Here is a 14,718-nt window from a genome sequence, read left to right as displayed (position 1 = left end):
TCATATGTGACGCTGAGAATCGTAAGTGGCACAGAGTTAGTGCTCTAAAGAAATTAATCTCCTTGGTTAAGTGGCAGTTCAGCACTGCAAAACTGTTCCTGTGTGTCTTTAGATGGCTGCATACTTTGCCACTATTACAGCAATCTGCTGTATCATTAATCATATTTAGATTTTTTTTTTTCCCCCTGGAGTCTTGACTATCTTAAAGTCATGAAAATACCTGGAAAAATATGAGCACATCATCCATTACTGTCCTAATATAAATGATTTTGATAAGGTTTGAAGGCAGATCAGCCAAATAAAATGTTTTATTCTGCAAAAGTGCAGCTTTCAGGTAACTCTGAAAAGAATGCCCAGAGTTTGCATATGAAAAGAAGTGGTCTTTGTCAGCTTTCAAAAACAGGCCTGCAATTTTGTTAAATGTTGGTGACAAGCTCCTAGCTAAGTCAACAAAGTCATTTTGTGTATGAACAAATTGTTCAGATTCCTTTATGTGCAGCAGTGTTTTTCTAAAATTAGGATAATATGAACCTGGGGCAAAATGTCTGCAGTAAAGTGGTCTCACAGTTAAACTTTCTTCTTAGAGAGTGGCAAAAGATATTTGTTTTAGTTCTAGCAAGTTCAATCAATTATATATGTGCAATATTTTGAGTAGAGACATGTTCTACCAAAGATGCTCAGATTAAATACAAACGATATAAGTAATTTGTTCTCTCATTTCTTGTGTTTATTTGAACAGATTTTTTTAAAATCTTCATCTGAGCTAAGCTGCCTGCTGAACCTTACACCTCTGGACTTTCCATTTCAGGTAAGATCTGCTAGATTGATACACCTATTTTTCACATTTTTATTTCAGAGTACAACTATAAAAACATATAACGATGGGAACTAGAAGTGAGAGTAAGTAAAAAAGGGTAAGGAGGAGATAGGAGATTATAATTTTCAAAAAACAAGGTGATTTCCCTGCAAAATTATTTACCTGTTTTCCAAGAGAAATTATAAATATATTGACAAAAACAAGGTCATGACTACCTGAGGAGAGTGTTCAGCTAGTCATCAGTCTCCTACTTAGTATTTAGGGGTTTCTTTTCTTAGTGGGATTCTCAGAGGTCAAGTTAATGTGGAGGAAAATGCTTCCTTACAGGTCTTCCTTCCCCCCCCCTCCCCCTTTAGTCAGTTGCAAACTAACTCTATCAACATTTTGGTTTTGCTCCCTTTTGTATTGCCATAGCCACTTTTGGTTTGTGCCCTACCCTTTACTTTCATATCCTGCCTTTGATTCTCATTTTCTCTGTCTTGATGTAGTAGTATGTGGAAAAGTTTTATATTAAAAATAGTCTTCCTAAAAAATTAGTAACTTCCAGCATGTAAGGCATAAAAATCTGCCATCAGAGACCAGTACAGTCACCTTGATGCAAGAAATATAATTTGTAATGGAACTTAAAACTAAGGTCCATATTCTCTGTTTCCCTAGAGCCCCTACCCTGTGAGCAGGAAATAGGCAAACCTTTAATATTTAAAACAATGATATAGTTTTTTGTCTATATGCTGTACCAATGAAATACCTGAAAGCTTAAGTTTGTGTTAATGCTAATTCAAAAAACTCACAGTAAAAAGCCATATGCTAGGCCTCTTCCACCATTTCAATGGAAATACTGGTACAAAGTAAAATATGTAAAGGAAATGAAATTTTACTCCATGAGGATGCCATTTTATTTTATGTGCCTCAAATATCCAGTCTCAGAGGCAGTTAAAAAAGTGACAGAATGTGGCTAATTTCTGGCAGTGATATAAAGGCTATGAAATCAGACATTGTGATGTCAAAAACGTGAAGATATTTTGGATAGAAGTCCATGCAAGTGAAATGGATTTAGCTACCTGAAAGAACAAAAAATGTCATTTTCTTCATGAGGCATGTCACCATTTCCCATTAATACAAATAGGATCCAAAGGCATTCTTTGCACAATTCCTAGTTAAAATACATATCTTCTGCCTGCTGGTAGCATCTTTGAGTATGTTACCTCAGACTGCTCTGATTGACTGACATGCTTCATGCTCACTCAGAGTCTTATTTATTAACATATTTGAATATGATTTTACTATGTCCAATGGGCTCCCTATGGGCGATTGTGCCTAAGTGTGATCTGTCTGTCTGTCCTGAAGTGAAGGAACCGAGTAACTCCTTTGAAATCAGTGGGAATCAGTATCCTGAAGGGGAAAAACAGGGTCCAAGGGACTCAAATCTTCATTTCTGGGATCAGTTAAAGAGTTGGATGGGGAATAATGATATGGTTGAGGTATTTTGTCCAATTGACTAATGGAGACAAGATCTTCAAGTGCTTGTTATGAAGTAGCGATTAGTAGTTTCAGTTTCACTGTGACGGACTTGTTCCCTTATTCTGTGTGGATTTGAAACAAATCAAAATAAAATCTCTAGTCAAGCTGTTAGTGGAAATTAACATTAAAAGCATGCAAGACTGAAATAAGGCACAAGGATTTTTTTTTTCTTTTTTTAATAAATTGTATTACTTTTAATTTCTGTTCTTCTAAAAGTGAAGATCTTAGATTTCCAGCTGGCTCGTAACTGGAGTGATATGGTAGGTAAAATATGTTGCTTCTTACCTATGTTGTGTTTGAAGATTGTTTTACTGCTCACAGAATGTTGGGTAAGGGAGAAGAGTGAGTAATGAACAGAGCAGAGTTACAGTTTCCAAAGAAAACGGTCAGTGTGGTGATAAAGGAAACAATTCCAGTGCTGCTTAGTGAGTCTAACGCTACCCCTAGAAATGTATATTTATGGATAAGATGTAAATGAAACAGCCATCATTGGCTCTGATTAGGTATAAAGCACTGAACAAATGGAGAATTAAAAAAGATGACAAATAGTCTTTATGTTACATAATGTCTTAAAAAAAAGCTGGCAAAAGTATGCTACTATAGAATGGAAACATCAAGAAAAATGCTATTTTTATAGCAATGTACTGGAAAATTCCTTGAAGAAAAACAATTCCTTTGCATAGAACTTTTGATGCTAATGCCACAAGAATTTTCTTAGCTATGGGGTTTCCAGTGAGGTAACTCTTTAAAATGTTTCCTTTCAGTTACATTGTAGACAACCCAAATATGGTAAAGGAGATTATTTTAATTTTATTAATAACTCTAAATAATACTCAGAGGAGAGGAACGATAAATCTCAGGACTAAATGAGCATTATTGCAGTGAAGGTTGTCACAAGGCAGAAAACAGTGTGAGGCAGGATGCAGAAGAGAAATACTTCACAGGATGATTATTGTTCTTGAAGCAGATGGTGCATAGAGGACTAGACTGATTTTTGTGGTATGGTAGGTATTGCACAGCACATGTTGCTTTAAGAATAATGAAGACATTTGCCATCCCCCAAATTAAGGGGAAAATGTATTGTGCTATAACTAATGAGCTGTCTGAGTTATTTTTAACTCAGTTTATTAAGAAAAGATTGGACAAACCACAGCAATAAATCTTTAGGATACATGCATCCCAGATTGATTTGCATTCAAGGTCATGACAAAGTTCAGCAAAAATGCAGATCTCAGCAGAACAGCTCTTCACGTATCATTGATTGCTGTGCTTCTTTCCTTTTTAGGTAGCACTGAAGTATAATGATGATTATTATATCATGGTAGGATATGATGTTAGGAACAATATGTACTTGTGCATGTTTGTCTTCCAGTGTTTGTCACATGCCCACTTGTAGCTTTCTAGTTTGAGTGGAAAACATGCAATAATGAACTTTATGGCAGGTCTATAAAAAACAAAGTAACTGTTGAGTCATAAAGAATATTTCTTCTGGGGAGGCATTCACACCACTTGATTTTATACATCCAACTAAAATGCCTCATACAGAACCTTATCTTCCTGTGTCATGAATGAGAAAAATTATTTTATTTGTGGTTGTAGCTTAGGACCTGGGAGCTCCTCTTGTATCTGACTGGTGCGCATCTTCACTAGATTCAAACTCCATGTCAGTGATCCGATTTCTGTGGCAAAACCAAAGTACCTAAAATAGACTTCAGCTCATGTAGGATCTTAACTTTCTCCATTAATTTTATGTGGAGACAAGCATCCCACCTAAGTAATTTCATTTAGGTTTTAAGGTTAATCAGTTAGACATTTAGATACTCTCTGAGCAGTAGTTATCCATATCACAAATCTGGATAATTTAATTTACATGTGATTTTAGATGGCATAATTTTATATCTTTTTATAGTTCCATCAGAGGATAAATGGCAGTAATTTAGATATATTAAAAAGTAGAATCTCAGTTATATCAAGTCTTCGATGAAAGCTAGTAAATTTCAGGGTTTATTGAAGAGAATTGGCTTTTCAGCACAAAACCCCTCATTTAAAACAAAATCTATTTAACTGTTTTCCTTTTAGTCTTTCTATCATAAATATCCTAAATACCTTGTGGCTGATAATTGGCCTGTTTTTCTCTCTGGAGTGCATCACTGTGGTCCCTTTGTTCACTGATGCTGCTCCTGTTGTGTGATAACTATACTGTGTCTCCTTTTCTTCTATTTCATTTTTATGCCTGGCAGAATGCAGCCTTTGCATCTTTGCATCTCCAAGATTGTAATCCTTGGATAACAAGGTTGGAGTGGATGAGAGAATTATTCCTCTCAGGTCAGAGAATAATTTCCTACACATAAGAAGAAACAGTACTGCAGAGAGACCACTAATCTGGTAGTTACTGTATATTTTTATATAAATATCTTCTTTGTGAAGGAATCTCAGGAATTATCCTCATTAATGCTACCATTACTAAAATCTTTAGGAAGAGAAACAAATCATTAAAAGATCCATCGGCAATGAAATCTCTTGTCATTAGTCTCTGCATTAGATAATGCTCTGACTAAAGGACACAGGGCAGTGTATAAGGCTAAGTCAATCTAACTCATTTCAAAGATACTGCTATAAAAATGGAATGAAACAACATAAGAAATGAGAGCAAAAAAGCATAGTATGAAAGATGGGTAGACATTTTTTGAAACAGGGAATAGAGATGGATGGATTTTTTTTTCTTTGAAAATATTGACCTATTAATAAAAAACCAGTATCTAATAATGGCCAGTTAAAAAGAATGGAGAATTTTTTTGTCATTTATTTTGTTTGTATTCAGTTAAAGCCCTTATGTTTGTCATGTAAAGCAATGCTAATCACAAACTATTTCATTTAATTCCTTCCAACAAGTTTTACTTTAAGAGAAAGTTCTCATGAACCTTGTGAGTCTTTTACTGCAGTGCCAAAAAGCTGTAATGTATGTAACATGAACAAAGAAAGATGAGGATGTGGTGTGTCAAATGAATCTGTTTCTTAAGTATATCTGTGCATCTGTAAAATTGCTTTTTTTCTCACAAAGGCTGATGATACACTTTGCATATGAAACATTTTCCTGCCAGGCAGTGGTGTTTTGCTGAAATTAAAATTCCCCAGGAAAAATGATACTTTTTGCAGGAAATTTCCATTTAGTTCTAGGTCATGTCAACTTTAATCTCCGTATTGCCTGAGTCACCTTTTTCTTTAGTCTTTTATGCTTCTTTCATTATATGGAAACCGGGGGACTCAGAGGCATCACAACGAATGTGCCCGATTATGTCCTGCCTCTATATTTGGATAAGTGTGAATGATTACTACCGTCATCACAGTTTGGTTTCCATGGGCAGAAAATCTACACATGAAGATCACACAGGAGCGTGAGGTGCTTGAACTGGATCCCTGATGAACCAGATGTTGTGCTACAACAAACGTGCCTTTACTCTTAACAGCCTTTAAATCTTTTACCTTTTCATATGTACATTTAAGAAGGGGGCAGAACAGGCACTGAGGATTAGTCTGTCACCACATATAAGCATGTCCTTGCACGGCTTTAATATTACTTACTTGGGTAGAAATAGCAGTGACGGTAGCTGAAGATTGCTTGGGCAAGCTAGCAAATGTAGGGTCCCTGGAGCACTGTTGCCACTCTGCCTTCATTGCTGTTATCTCTGCCACCTAGGTGGAAGCTACTTTGTGTATGTCTGTGTCTTCTGTAGTTACGTGCCAAATTTCTCCATGGCCAAACCTTAATGTCACCTGTATTTGGCATATGATTTTAGTACACAGTGCCTCAAAACCTTCCTCCTTCCTTCCTTCCTTCCTTCCTTCCTTCCTTCCTTCCTTCCTTCCTTCCTTCCTTCCTTCCTTCCTTCCTTCCTTCCTTCCTTCCTTCCTTCCTTCCTTCCTCCCTTCCTTCCTTCCTCCCTTCCTCCCTTCCTCCCTTCCTCCCTTCCTCCCTTCCTCCCTTCCTCCCTTCCTCCCTTCCTCCCTTCCTCCCTTCCTCCCTTCCTCCCTTCCTCCCTTCCTCCCTTCCTCCCTTCCTCCCTTCCTCCCTTCCTCCCTTCCTCCCTTCCTCCCTTCCTCCCTTCCTCCCTTCCTCCCTTCCTCCCTTCCTCCCTTCCTCCCTTCCTCCCTTCCTCCCTTCCTCCCTTCCTCCCTCCCTTCCTCCCTTCCTCCCTTCCTCCCTCCCTCCCTTCCTCCCTCCCTCCCTCCCTCCCTCCCTCCCTCCCTCCCTCCCTCCCAAATGACTTTCCCATGGAAAGGAGGAAACCTGAGCTGGCTATGTGTATTTGCATTGCACTACCCCCTCGCTAATAAATCTTCTGGAAACTACAGCGCCAACCTTATGAGCTTATAAACCAAACTGGACCTAAGGTGGCAATGTACAGAGCCAAGTTGGAAGTCTTAACATGTGCAGTTTGGATAAACTAGTCAGGGATAATTCAGAGCTGACTGTATTTTGAATTATTGCAGCTGTAACAACCTAACCACTCAGTATAAGTCATATTGCTGCAACACTCATCACACTATGTGGGCCGCAACAATCCCTTGTTGCATAGTAAGAGTGAACAATGCCCTTTGGAAGTGTGAATTTGACACAGTATTAGATGAAGTCATTTCATTTCCCCTTGTTTTACAACTTAACTGTTACTCATGAACTGAAGTCAGGGTATATTTCAATTTTTTTATCATGTATTTTATGTCAGCTTAAATGTAAAGTGTGTGGAGTTAAATACATTGAACAGAAGACTAGGAATCTTACTGATACATACATGCATTCCTCACTGTTCTCTAATTCAGCAGGCAGAAGAGAAATGTCATAATTATTAGACTTAATTTAAGCACCTCACAGAGCTGAGGCTGAGTAAAGGTAAATAAACTGAAGACACAGTTCAAAAAACAAAGTCCAAACACACTATCTGCTGCCACTTCTTCTTTGAAGTGACTGAACACTTGAAGTGTATCATTTTTAGTAATAAAAGCCTCTAGAGGTCTCGCTGCTTTTGTGCAACTTGAGAATTGCCTTGGGGTAAGCCATTTAGCATTTGCGTCCCAACTAAACCCACTTAGAATCCAGATGCCACTGGTTCCAAAGATAAACATATATTCACATACACATATATTAAATAGTCATTAGATAAAACAAATAAATGGTCTTTATAGCAGAGAACAGATACAGGGCTCTTCCTTCACAGCTGAGATTGCCACATCCAATATATAGTCATGTTCAGTCTTGCTCCATCATTGCATTGTAGCAAATCTTGAACTCTGTTTTATGGAGAAGCATGGTGAATACTCCCCACAGGCTCACTGCTAGGATATCCACATGAAAAAGAGCGTTTAAATTATCTGATGGTGAACAAAATCGTTTGAACTCAGGTCTCCCGCTCCTTGTGGAAGCATTCAAACTTGAAAGACTGAAAGGGACACATTACTACTTCTTTCTCTTTCAATGGCCAGAGAACTTAAGCAGCTAATTATGTCTAAATAATTTTCTTATTGTTCCTTTGTCAGAAAGAATTCTCAGAATAGGCTTTCAGGTTTTTTGTGTTTGGTTGGGTTTTTTTGTTTGTGTTTTTTTTTTTTTTTCTCCCAAGTGGGCATAGGAATATGGTTGCAGTGCTAAGCAGGACTGACACTTCAGACATGTCTGTAGTCTGATCGGCTAGCCCAAGGGAGCTCTCTGCCCTGTGTACTGGACTGCTTTGGTTCACATTCTAAGAATCCCAGTTCTCTTCATGCCCTGTAAATGCTTCAAAAAGGAAAACCAGAAGCAATGCATGAAACTTAATTTCATCAGTCAGAGGTTATAAAAAGCTAGTGATCTCTAAAACAATGCTTTTTATTGAAGACAGCGAACACATTAGATATCGTATAACTAACAGGCATACTCTAAGCATCAGCTTTTTGCTTCCATTTACAATCAAAAAACCTATTGTAAAGTTTTACACATGAATTTATAATTTGCTTCTCTCTGTCAAACCACTACTTTCTTTACTAATAAATAATTAGAGAGTACATTTTCAATATCTATGGGAATAAGAACTTTATCACAACTATATGCACAAATAGCATAACTCTATTGGAAGCTTTATTGATACAGAAGTCATTTTCCCTTGGTTTTAAAAAAAAGTGGAACCAATAATAAGCAAGCTATTTTTATAAACAAGATTACAGCAAAATCCTACCCATGTAGGAAAAAGCTGTATGGCAATGAAAAAAACAACTCAGTAATGTGCTACTTTCTCTTTCTCAAATGTTTGTTCATCTAATTCAGAATCAGTGCAGTTAATTTCCAGTAGCTTTAATGCAGCTTCAGATGGAGTGATAAAGAAGGAAGTATATGTTTTACAAATGTAATAGCTAAGTTTATGTGTGCTTATGCTAAGTTTAGGCTAATATACGAGCGCTGTTTTATCGTTGTCCAGGCTGTTAAGCTCTTTTTGTGGTCCTTGCCATGGTAGTGGCCTAAGTAAAAAAACAGTCTTCCATGTAACAACCAGGCACTATTCAATAAGTATTCAAGGTGTAGCTACTCTGTTTTGGGGCTAGGCAGGTAAGAGAGCTTCCTATGCCAGTTGTCATCAGGACCACAGCACAGTCCCCAGAATATTTTAAGTGTGGATATAACTACTGTGACCCTGAATTGAAGGCAATGATCTTAAAAAAAGTTATTGATCAAGTGGAATACTATTCAGTATATAAGTGCACATACACGTTCTTATATTTCCACGTATAAAGAAAAGATTCAGGTTGTAAAGTCAAGTACTCAAAAGTTAGAAAATGTGTATTTATTATCTAATCCTGGAGAATTTTTTTCTATTTGAAAGAAAGGCTTTCAAAAAATGATCAGTTTCAGTGATATTTGCAGTCTTAAATATCCTTGCAAGTGAAAAAGGAGCACTTGAGTAATTCCAGTTTTATTTTCAAAATAAAAGAATTCCGTGTTGAGATTTGAAATAATTTTACTTTTAAAATTTAATCAAAACTTTATCAAAATGGAAAAAAAACCCTTCCAAGTTGAAACTCTTTGTAGGTATTTACATGAAATATTTTGATTGGTTAAATTCAATTTTTTCATTTTTGGCTTTGCAAGAGTATTTACTATTTTGACCCTTGGTTTTGCTTAATAACAAGATGAAATGCCAATAGTTTAAAAAAAAAAAAGGACACAATTTTTCCTCAGTTCTGGCTATGATACAACCTTATGACACAGAATGACGACTTTCCTTTTCCAAAAGACCTTCGCCTCACTCTGTTCTCAGAATGCCTGGGACTTGTGTAAATGAAGTCATTAAGTTTTCAGGTCAGAGATGTAAAAAAGGGAAAGCATACAATTAGTGGTCACATCTGAAAGGCTGGCCTCAAGTGACTGGCCCAGGAACACATAAAAACTTTGTGGCAGAATGAGTAATAAAAATCTGATTTTGTAGGGTGGTTTTTGTTTGCTTGACTCTTCAGACCTTCCTTTTGATATCTGCAAGATTCTGTCTGACTCATGACACTTGTATTAGGTTTGCATGGCAAGGTTTTAATAGTGGGGGGGCTACAGGCGTGGCTTCTGTGAGAAGCTGCTAGAAGCTTCCCCTATGTCCGACAAAGCCAATGCCAGCCAGCTCCAGGACAGACCCACCGCTGGCCAAGGCCGAGCCCATCAGCGATGGTGGTAGTGCCTCTGTGATAACATATTTAAGAAGGAGGGGAAAAAAAAACCTGTGGTGGCAGCAGTCAGGGGAGAGGAGTGAGCATATGTGAGAGAAACAACTCTGCAGACACCGAGGTCAGTGAAGAAGGAGCGGGAGGAGGTGCTCCAGGCGCCGGAGCAGAGATTCCCCTGCAGCCCCTGGTGAAGACCATGGTGAGGCAGGCTGTCCCCCTGCAGCCCATGGAGGTCCACGGTGGAGCAGATATCCGCCTGCAGCCCATGGAGGACCCCATGCTGGAGCAGGTGGATGTGCCCAAAGGAGGCTGTGACCCCGTGGGAAGCCCACGCTGGAGCAGGCTCCTGGCAGGACCTGTGGACCCGTGGAGAGAGGAGCCCACGCTGGAGCAGGTTTGCTGGCAGGACTTGTGACCCCATGGGGGACCCGCACTGGAGCAGTCTGTTCCTGAAGGACTGCACCCCATGGAAAGGACCCACGCTGGAGCAGTTTGTGAAGAACTGTAGCCTGTGGGAAGGACTCACGTTGGAGAAGTTCATGGAAGACTGTCTCCTGTGGGAGGGACCTGACACTGGAGCAGGGAAAGCGTGTGAGGAGTCCTCCCCCTGAGGAGGAAAGAGCGGCAGAGACAATGTGTGATGAACTGACCACAACCCTCATTCCCCATCCCCCTGTGCCGATCGGGGAGGGGGAGGACGTAGAGAAAATGGGGAGTGAAGTTGAGCCCGGGAAGAAGGGAGGGGTGGGGGGAAGGTGTTTTAAGATTTAGTTTTATTTCTCATTACCCTACTCTGATTTTGATTGGTAATAAATTAAACTAATTTCCCTAAGTTGAGTCTGTTTTGCCCATGACAGTAATTGATGAGTGATCTCTCCCTGTCCTTATCTTGACCCACAAGTCTTTCATTAAATTTTCTCTCCCCTGTCCACTTGAGGAGGGGGAGTGATAGAGCAGCTTTGGTGGGCACCTGGCGTCCAGCCAGGGTCAACCCGCCACAACACTATAACAAAAAGTAACCTATAATGAATAACAAAGAGGTCCTAAGAAGAATGCCTTCTTTTCTGTATTTTTTTGACTATTTCATACCTAGTTGTAGGTGGCATGCTATTATGTAAACAAATATAGATCAAAAAGTCAGTCCTCAAAAAGCTTGTGATTGAAGTATAATTTAAGACCAGGAGTGTAAGGAAGTAAGTAGAGTAATATTCAGCTTGGTAGACACCAATCTCAGGAGACTAACTTACCCTTCCTCAGCCTACTCTTGTCAAGTTCACTGTAGGCATGGTGAACACAGTGTTTAAAGAAAGCTTTTGAAATAGAATGGTAGATATTTACTAGGTGCTACTCCCAAGAATGACAAGCGGGATAGGGCAAACTTGTTTCAAAATTTACAAAGTGCACGCTGGAGATTAGCATTATGAGCTGTTTGAAAATGGGAGTCACCAATCAGCAGTGAATGAAAGATGATAAGCAGGATGATGGGGCCACGAATGGCTTTTAAAGTGAAAGCAAGTAGCTTGTGCAATTTCCATAGAGGAACCAGAGCCCAGATAGTAACCAGCTGCAAGATAATGTGTAAGCAGGTTTGGAATATGCTCCTAAAAGAGGTCTTAGAAATTAAGGAGGAACAGGTGCTGGTGTTTGTGTCCCACTTTCTTATCAAATAGTTATTAGCTATCAGCAAAGGGTTTGATAATGTATAAGCCACCAAAAGCATGTGGAATTTCTCTCTCCAAAATGAGAGATGTGCAAATCAATAATGTCATCGGTATGGTCCTAAAGGACAAAGCTGCACTGATGATGTCAACAACAGTCAAAAGAGGAAGGAGCAAGGAGGGCTTATGGAAGAAAGCTCTGGTTTAGATCTGTTTGGGTTGGTGTCTACATACCTGTGGGGAGATATCAGAAGGAAGGGATGGTGTTTGCGTATAAAGCAATAGGTCTGACTACATCTGTCAATACCTGACTTTGTTGTTTGTGGAGGAGATTATCCAGATAAGGCTATGGAGAGGGAAGAGTGATCAGTTTAGAGGCCTATGGAGCATTCATAAAATGTTCGAGGAATGCATTTCATGGAAGAAGAACCTAAAAAGGACAGCCTCGTGGGAAACAGTGGCTAACAAAGCTTCAAGAAGATGATTTACTGAACCAGAGATACTTGAGGAGCATAATGCATGTTAGGGATAGTTTTAGCTAAGAAGAAATAATTGACCACTTGGATATGAACAGTTTTATTCTGTGAAATCTAAGAGACAGAAGTTGAACTGGAGAAATGGTAGATGGAATAAGGGAGCTTCTGACAGTGGCTGTAAGCTGAACATTGAAGGATTTAAAAATTATAAAGAAGATGGACTGGTAACTGCGAGGGAAATAGGCAAGAAATGACGTTTGTTAGGATAAGAGATTTATTTGCATCCTTAATTAGACAGAGACAGAAAGACAACCAAGAAGAAAAACAGAGGGAACAGATATGAATGAGAGAAGAATCAGGAAATGCTTGAGATGGGAGGAGAGGATTTGGAGGTGGAGGTGAGGAGATAAGCTTTCATATTTCTTACGGGGGAATTTGGTTATAATTCTTTGAGGGATAGGAAGAAAGAAAGTAAATGCAAGTTGTGTAGACTGGGAAAGCGTTCACATAGTTTTACCACTTTTCTCTTAAAATAAATTAGCTATATTCAATATAATGGTATAAAAGGAAGCAGGAGAAAGAGATGGTTTGAGCAGTGGATCAAAGGTGACAAGAGGCAGCTAGGAACAGAGAAGTCTCATTGTCAGCTGGAACAATGGAAGAACTGAAAGTAAAGGGTTTTGACTCAACTTCAAAGCAGATCCACTGAAAAACATTTTTTTTTAGTGAATAGTATGGGTGCTTAAAGTATTAGAATGATTCCATTTGTTACCTTCATGCTCTTCTTTAAGCTATTTTTTTTTTCTTTGCACTTTTTTTTTTTTTTGGTGCAGTGTGTTTCTAGTGGTTAAAACTCGGGAAATTTATATGTGTAGTATTGTGTCACATGTCTCATGCCAGTCATGTCCAACCTCCATTCAGGTTACTAAGTTTTCTTCTTGGATAACATTGATAGAATAAAAAATCAGACCTCTGTTAAGTCTTGATTTCAGTTTTTGGCTCTGAGCTCTGCCTGCCAGCTCTGGTCTGCAATGGCAGAGAAATTTGCACTCCCAGTTTCAGGGAATCCAGTGGGATGATATCTCTGGACTTCTGGATAATAAGGTGCATGCAAATCTCTACGCTATGAACTGACAGTTTTCAGGGGCTTGGCAATTTGGTGAAAGTTGAGTGGGTTTTCCTAGAGTGGAAAAGTCACAAGCTAGACACAAAGGGCAGCTTCTAGTTAAATCAAGTTCCTGCTCCTACGCTTCCAAACTTTTAAGAAGAAAAGCTACACTCTCTCTACATAAATATTTCTATATATTTTTTGATCTGGAGAAACCTTTTCTCCTTACCCTCACTCACTCTCAAAAATCGTTATGCTGTTTAAGCTGACATTGATTTGGGGAAAAATCAATGGAGAAAGCAAAACAACCAGAGACAACTGTCCAGCAGGAACAAGTTCAACTCATGTGGTTAAGGTTTGGCAGTCAAAGCAAAACAAAGTCTTATAGTGGAAAGCATGGAGCAAGCTGTAAGTGGTGGTGCTTCCCACATCATTTATATCTCAAATCCAAAATGCTCTCTGTCATTGAGACCTAGCTTGCTGCCAAGAAAAGTCAGAATATCATAACAAAGAGTTTCTGCTTTACCGAGGTTTTATGATCAGTATATTCCTGATTAGCATACGGCTTTTTAAAATTTGTGTAACAGGTAGTATTTATAGATTGCAGGGAGCATTTTTCTCTTATGAATTAGATTAAGGTCCTTCAAGGATACAGAAATGCCTTACCAACACCATTTCCCTCCTGAGCTGTGTTTCAGAGAAAGGAAGAAATACTGCTGCTGTCAATATGTCTGTCATGGCTGCTGAATTCAGTGCTGCCAGCAGCTCTGAAAGCCTTCGTAGGAAAGAGCGTGTCAGTGGCAAGTCTAAGACCGAATGTACATTTTCAAAGCAAGTCCACTAGTAGCAGACTGCGATCACACAGTGCAAGAAAGACAAAAGTGTTACACCATGAATCGCAACAAAACAAATCATTTTGGAAGTCATCAGCATCGGAGGATTGTGATTAAACAGCAAGATGGGAAATGACAATTTCAAAATAATAGCGGGTGCTGTAAATGAAAGTGGAAATAAGAAAATCCTAAAACGTTGTAATTGGCTTTGATCTCAGCTGCTGGGCCACACTCTGAATTTTCAGCTTGAAGACAAAATGAAAACTTGTGAAAAATAGATACTAAGAACTGTAACTTTCTACTCAGTGGAGAACAGGAAGGATGGAAACACTGTGCTTTATAGGAGCTCTTCTGAGGTGTGGTTAAGACTGTAAGTAATTGAGAGGCGCTGATTACAGGTGACCTAACTCAGCATGGAGAAGCCCTAACCCTATTCTGGGAGGATTTTGATAAGATTTTTTTTTACATACATTGAATTAAGTAGATTTTTAATAACCAGTTGCACAACGTATCACCAAATGTTATCAATATGAAAATTCAATTAATCCTAATACAGTTGGAATAGTTACAGTAATGCTGTAGCTAGCTGTAAGAACTCGGTTGGACACAGGACATTTTTTCCTCCAGC

General features: G+C 38.8%; 1 protein-coding gene across 1 annotated transcript in view; it reads left to right on the top strand.

Annotated features, from left to right (window-relative positions):
* LOC143159567 (uncharacterized) overlaps positions 1–14,718 on the top strand; it is a 157,435-nt gene that overhangs the window by 52,254 nt on the left and 90,463 nt on the right. The window contains exon 2 of the mRNA XM_076336635.1: positions 740–808. The gene's annotated coding sequence lies outside the window, so the exon portion shown is untranslated. The remainder of the gene's footprint in view (positions 1–739; positions 809–14,718) is intronic.

The sequence above is a fragment of the Aptenodytes patagonicus genome, chromosome 4 (assembly GCF_965638725.1).
Source record: "Aptenodytes patagonicus chromosome 4, bAptPat1.pri.cur, whole genome shotgun sequence".
Lineage (NCBI taxonomy): Eukaryota > Metazoa > Chordata > Aves > Sphenisciformes > Spheniscidae > Aptenodytes > Aptenodytes patagonicus.
The sequence above is the reverse complement of the archived record's forward strand: the minus strand, read 5'-3'. Positions and strand labels throughout refer to the sequence as shown.